Source organism: Triticum dicoccoides, chromosome 2B (assembly GCF_002162155.2).
Source record: "Triticum dicoccoides isolate Atlit2015 ecotype Zavitan chromosome 2B, WEW_v2.0, whole genome shotgun sequence".
Classification (NCBI taxonomy): domain Eukaryota; kingdom Viridiplantae; phylum Streptophyta; class Magnoliopsida; order Poales; family Poaceae; genus Triticum; species Triticum dicoccoides.
Window position 1 is genome coordinate 752,745,363 of NC_041383.1, and position 7,238 is coordinate 752,752,600.

General features: G+C 42.3%; 1 pseudogene; it reads left to right on the forward strand.

The window, feature by feature from the left end:
• LOC119368599 overlaps positions 1-6,610 on the forward strand; it is a 23,467-nt pseudogene extending 16,857 nt beyond the window's left edge.
• Positions 6,611-7,238: the final 628 nt, after the last annotated feature.

Consider the following 7,238-nt stretch of genomic DNA (forward strand, 5'->3'; position numbering starts at 1 on the left):
CCGCCCGGCTTCCTGCGCCGGCCGCCAGCCTTCCCGTCATGGCCCGCCCTCCGCCGCCGCCGCGCCGGATCCGACCGGATCTGGCCGGGCCAACCCGTCCCTGACCCTCTCCGGCCGCCTCTCTCCTCTCGGACGTGTTCTCCGGCAAGAACCGCCTCGCCCGAAATCCATGCAGATCCCGCAGGTTGACCCCGAAAATTCCCAAGTCCCTGAGTTTTAACATTCTGTTGCCATGTTCATTACATCATATCTCTGCATCAGTAGCTCCGTTTCACGCGCATGATATGTCAAAATGTTCAGTGAGAGATTCTCTTCATTTTGTTCCATTGTGCCATGCTTGTTTGAGTTCATCTTGATTCTCTAATCATTGTTGCAAGAGTGCTATGTGATGTTAATCTGCTGAAACTGTTATAACTTGGTGATTTGTCATTTTCGTTGCATTTGATGTGTGCATCCTATGAGCATGAGATCTACATGTGTTTTGTAATACATCATGCCATCTTTACAGTGGTGCCATCCTTGTATTTTTGTGTCTCTTGTAGTGAGTGCATCGAGCTTGTTAAGTAGGGTACTTGATGTTGCTGTTTTGCTAGAAAGATTCTGCTATATCATGATGCTATATAAACCTGCTGCTACAAGTCATACTATGCATAATCTGGAGATGTTTACTAAGTATGATTTGTTATACATGTCATGCTATATCCATTCATGTCCCTGGTTGCATTTATAACCTGCTGTAATTTGTTGTTATCTTGCCCTAAAAACTGCTAAATAGTGTTGTTGTCAGCCTGTTAACATTAAGTTCAGTTTTGCCATGAGCTTTTCTAGTGATCCATGCACCCTATAAACTTTATATTACCATTCTTAGCTTCATAAACATGCCTTCTTATTGTTGGTCACCTTGACATGCCATGTATTGCTTTGTGGTGAGTTGTACAAGCTCACCAACATGCCTACTTATTGTTGTTCCTGCCATGTATGAATCTGTCATATCACTTGCTATGTTTACATGGGTGCCATCATATTTTCTGTGCCCTTTTGGCTCATGGTTAGTAAGGTACTTTTGTTATATGAAATTATTACATTCATGCCATGACTTTGTTTTCCAATGTAAGTTTCTGTAACATGTTGTTTGATAGCTCTAAACATTGCAACCTGATGTTATTTCTGCTAATGACTGAAACTATTATTATTTGCAATCTTGCCATGTCCTTTTGAGCATGTTCTAGTGATTTCGGGAGATAGCTCAATGTTCATGTTTTGTCCTGCTTTACCTGTACATCATGTCCATGCCTTTTATTTTCATATTGTGGTACTGTAGCATGTTGTTTTGGTGCTTGCAATATGCCTAGCTGCTGTTTTGGACAGCATGCCCTTTAACCTTGTATGATGTGTATGTGTTGAACTGTTGCTCCGTTTGGAGTGTGCTCTATATGAAACTTGCTTAGATTTGCATGTAGTTTCATATTATCATGTTGCATCATTGTTTTGAGGTGTTTTCTTGATGTTTGTATGCATTTTGCATCAATGCCATGTTTAACTTGTTTTGCTCATATCTTCTAGGTCGTTGCTCCGAATTAAATGAACTTTATATGTAACTTGACTAGAATCTCGTGTAGATCACCTTGTTGCATCTTTAACTTGCTGTTTAACAACTTGAACATAAGGTTTAATCAGATATGTACCAATTTCGAAAATGCATATGAGGACTTACCGGAATTGTTATATGTTGTTTCCGGCCTCATTTAAACTTACTTTGATGTGTTGCTCTTGTATGCATCATCTCTTGCCATGAGTAGCTTCATGTAGCTTTGTCATGCATCATGCTTGTTGTGCATCATGTCTTATCTATGTGTGGTGTGTTTACTATGTTGTGTGCTTCTTCTGGATAGTTCCCGTTTCGTTGCGACCGTGAGGATTCGTTCGTCTATGCTTGGTTCGTCTTCGTGGCTTCATCTTCTTCATGGACTCGTTCTTCTTCCTAGCGGGATTTCAGGCAAGATGACCGTTACCCTGGATCTCACTACTATCATTGCTATGCTAGTTGCTTCGTTCTATCGCTTTGCTGCGCTACCTATCACTTGCTCTTCAAGCCTCCCAAATTGCCATGTCAGCCTCTAACCTTTTCACCCTTCCTAGCAAACCGTTGCTTGGCTATGTTACCACTTTGCTCAGCCCCTCTTATAGTGTTGCTAGTTGCAGGTGAAGTTGAAGATTGCCCCATGATGGACAGGACTATGTTGGGATATCACAATATCTCTTATATTATTAATGCATCTATATACTTGGTAAAGGGTGGAAGACTCGGCCTTATGCCTGGTGTTTTGTTCCACTCTTGCCGCCCTAGTTTTCGTTATATCGGTGTTATGTTCCCAGATTTTGCGTTCCTTACGCGGTTGGTTGATTTATGGGACGCCCTTGACAGTTCGCTTTGAATAAAACTCCTCCAGCAAGGCCCAACCTTGGTTTTACCATTTGCCTCACCTAGCCCTTTTTCCCTTGGGTTTCTGGAGCCCGAGGGTCATCTTTATTTTACCCCCCCCCCGGGCCAGTGCTCCTCCGAGTGTTGGTCCAACCTGGGCGATGTCCGGCGCCCCCTGGGCAACCAGGGTCTATGCCAACCCGACGTCTGGCTCATCCGGTGTGCCCTGAGAACAAGATACGTGCGACTCCTATCGGGATTTGTCGGCACATCGGGCGGCTTTGCTGGTCTTGTTTTACCATGGTCGAAATGTCTTGTAAACCGGGATTCCGAGTCTGATCGGGTCTTCCTGGGAGAAGGAATATCCTTCGTTGATCGCGAGAGCTTATCATGGGCTAAGTTGGGACACCCCTGTAGGGTATAAACTTTTGAGAGCCGTGCCCGCGGTTATGTGGTAGATGGGAATTTGTTAATGTCCGATTGTAGATAACTTGACACCAGATCCGAATTAAAACGCATCAACCACGTGTGTAGCCATGATGGTCTCTTTTCGGCGGAGTCCGGGAAGTGAACACGGTTTTTGGGTTATGCTTGACATAAGTAGGAGTTTAGGATCACTTCTTGATCATTGCTAGCTTCACGACCGTTCCGTTTGCTCTCTTCTCGCTCTTATTTGCGTATGTTAGCCACCATACTTGCTTAGTCGCTGATGCAACCTCACCACTTTGCCCCTTCCTTACCCATTAAGCTTTGCTAGTCTTGATACCCTGGTAATGGGATTGCTGAGTCCTCGTGGCTCACAGATTACTACAACAACAGTTTGCGATGATCTTGAGGCGAGAGCTATGTTTGCTTGTTCTGGAGTTCTTCTTCTGCTTCTTCTTCGATCAGGGGATAGGTTCCAGGTCGGCAGGCTGGGCTAGCAGGGTGGATGTCGTTTGAGTTTCTGTTTGTGTTTCATCCGTAGTCGGGTGGTGCTCTTATGTAAGATGATGTTGTATTCGTGTGGCATTGTATGCGTTTTGTATGTATCCCCATCTATTGTGTAATGTTGATGCAATAATATCCACCTTGCAAAAGCGCTTGAATATGCGGGTCTATCCTTGGTGGGACCTTCGAGTTCCTTTTGGATAGGGTTGCATATTGGGCGTGACATTCATGCTCCCTTATCTACAAAGCAAAGACTAAGGCTTAGTTTGGCAACACCGTTTTAAGAAAGTTGTAGTAATTCAACAAGAAATTGTGTTTGGCAAAAGACTAGTTTTTCTCTGTTTTGGCAAAACAGCCTATGCGTTTGGCAAGTGCTATTTTACCATAGTTTTGACACATTGAACCAATCTTAGATACAATCAATTAGATGATCTGTGCCTAGAAACACCCGCCCAATGCAAACATCCATGCCATGCACGGCTGGCCGCATACAGCCGACAACTAGCTAGCTTTTAGCCTGCTGTGTACGAGTGTGCTTCAACCACGAATTAATCTACTCCACGAGCGAGCTTCGTTCGAGTCATGTGTAATGGGCAGACAACAACCGGATATAGGGGTACAAGATCGATAGAAAAGTAACATGTGCCCAGCCGTCGCCGCCGGCGGCCGTAGAAGGATTAATCACCTAACTGAAACACTAATAATCAGAAGATAGATTGAACTTCGTTTAACGGATATACAACATATTGAATTATTTTCTATTTGGTATAATTTATATAATCATGTCTAATAGAGTTCACAATCTTTACTTCGAAGATCTGTAGCTAGACGTTAGAACTGTTGACGTGCAAATAATTAACTAACTGCTACTTGAATTACAGGTTTTTTGTTTTCGTCACTCCTTTGTTATATGGAAGAAGACTTCATGGTTAGCATTATTTATTATAACACATTCATATAAGATTTTCTTGCCACTGTAAGTAGGAAGTTAATTTTTTTTGGTCTGTTTTTTCTGCGGGGATTTTCGTCTGTTTTTCTAATAGTATATATGATCTTTTAGTCACAGTTCCAGTATTTTAGACTAAAGCTACCCCCTAATTAAAATGCAGAAACGTGTTTTCTTTCATGATGTCCCAGTCACTGTCTTAGAAACACCAGAAAGGATATTTTTCAACATGTGTTCTCCACCAAATCAAAATATCAAAACTTTCCTCGGTGCTTTCGAAATTTTCCTCCAAATACATGTCCATCTCTGACTTTGGTAGCGTGTAGGACCTCCTTCTTGATTTGTATTGAGCAAACTATTCTTCCTTCCTTCCTTCTGTCCAAAATCACAGCACCTTCAAACCTGCATGTGATGGACATAATAAAAGGTTCAGAACAATATGACCGCTCAATTAAGAATAGTATGCAAGAACTTAAACAGTTGTATGCTCCCAATTAAGCATAGATGCAATAATAGTTCAATAATAATCAAATATGCTTGCACTCATAAAAAAACGATTTATTTATAAAGATGTAAGTACATATAGGCTGATGATAATTTGTACATCACATCATCTAAAAGAATAAAAATGCAGAAGGGGAAGGAGAGAGAAATTGGCACTTCATCACTTCGCCGTGTATTGTATCTTATTTAATATTTTCGTCATGGCAAAAAAAACAACCACACTGATGTTATAGTTTCTGAATTCACAATGGATACATGGCAGCTGCTACATGCAAATAAGTGAAAGATGTGCACTTCAGAAGAAAAAAAGACTGATGTTATAGTTTCTGAATTCATAATGGATGTCCTGTGTCTTGCACTTTAGAAATAGGTAATTAGAAATGATTAGATTTATAGCCAAGTCTATAGGGATTTCACATTTGGTGATCCATTAAGTGAGCTTTCGACGCCATCGTGCAGCACGTGTGGTTTTGGTTCGATTCTAACCAATTGCATTTTGTTACATGGAACTTACGAGAAGTACAAGGACCAGGGGATGATTTATCTGCATATGATTAGTCCTTGATTTTGAGTTATGATATGTTATGCTAACAATTTTATGGGACTACAGGTTTTCAGATCTTTGCTTTCCCATGCAACCAGTTTGGTGGGCAGGAACTTGGCATTGATAAGGAAATTGTTCAGATTGCTTGCACTCGTTTCCATGCCGAGTATCTGATTTCTGACAAGGTAAATGTGTGCCTGATACTTCGTCCTTTTTTGGTGTCTCTGTTTCAAGCTGAAAGAAACGATTGCTTTAGTGTAAAATGTACACTATGACTGCTTCCATAACAGTTACTATATTTAACCGAGGAAAACCGATCTAGAATGTCTTGTCTATTAATTGCTACTTTGGATGTGCCTTATGATATGTCCTCGTATATGTCTGGACTGAAATATGAGTGTCTTGGTCCTTCTTATATTATTATTTTTATGATCTCAGTCAGCCTCTTTCGCACCCATTGTGTCGAGGACCAATGCCAGTATGTTGATTTTGATGTCATTTGATTTGTGAGTAAATAGAAGTTAACCCGATTATGTGGTTGCATGATTTGCCTGATTCTGTGTTTCTTTTGGGCTTTATGTTTTTCTATGCACTTGTCAAATCTATATGCGTTCTTATATAACTATTCTTTGCACTTTTCACTACTAGGAAATAGCTTATAGCTTCAGTTGTGCATTACGGCTTAAATAAGAATCTCTGGAAAAAATGTTGCACATTGGCATCTACATGTACCGCATGGTTTTTTGGTGCCATTCTTCTGAAGAATCTGAAGTTTCTGAACCTTTGTTTGTAATGCTGCAGGGTTCTGGTGGCCACGATGACGACCGTCGAGAGGTTCATGGACTGGACGGTGTCCTGGCTGCCGATGTACAGAGAAGTGAAGCTGCTGCTCCTTCTCTACCTCTGTCACCCCAGCACACGGGTAAGCAGTCGACCAGACACCCCGAGCCAGAGAGATGATCAACATTCAGATATACTTGATTCAATATGTGGCCAATTCTGGATCTGAATCTTAATGATGTTTGGGTTTCAGAGTGTGGGGAGCGGGGCACGTGTACGATGGCTTCCTCCGTCCGCTGGTGGCGAGGCACAAGGACGACATTGACTGGTCCAGTTGGAGCTGAGGGCCAGAGCGAGGGACGTGACTACGTCGCAACTCAAGGCGGCAGCTGCCGTCATTCAGGTGTGGCTCTTCGAGGCTATCCAATGTGTTCCGCCGCAGCTGCGGGCCGCGATATCAGGCCGGGCAGGCGCCGCACATTGACGAGTGGTCCAATTTTCGGATCGGGCCATAACAACTTACGTAGGTAGTTGCTTATGTAACTTGCGATAGAATGGAATTATACATGAGTTGCTGCTACAATGAGGAACGTAGTTGCTTATGTAACTGTGCGATAAAATGGAATTGTACATGAGTTGCTACTACAATGAGGAACTGGAGAAGATACGACAGCTGTGTGATAGAATGAATTTGGTTGATTTTTTTTAATTCCTAATAAGTTAGTAGTGGCGTGGGGATAAAATGGCGCGCTACTAGTATTCAGGATACTAGTAGCGTTGGAACTATAGACACGCTACTACTATTTCATTAGTAGTAGCGCGGGTCCATAATAGTAGTATCGCGGGTTGAACCCACGCTACTACTAACAAAGTTAGTAGCGCGGGTTCGGCCCATGCTACTACTAACTTTTAGTTGTAGCGCGATACTAGTAGCGCGGGTACCCGCGCTACTAGTAGTCATTTTACCCGCGCTGCTAGTAGCCTTTTCCCTAGTAGTGAATAGTTTTTCGTATTGATAGAATCACGGGCAGGCCCCCATACATCGGAGAAAATTTGCTCTAAAGGAGCTTTAGATACGGTGAATGGACTAGGATAAGGAATTTGATGGCTCT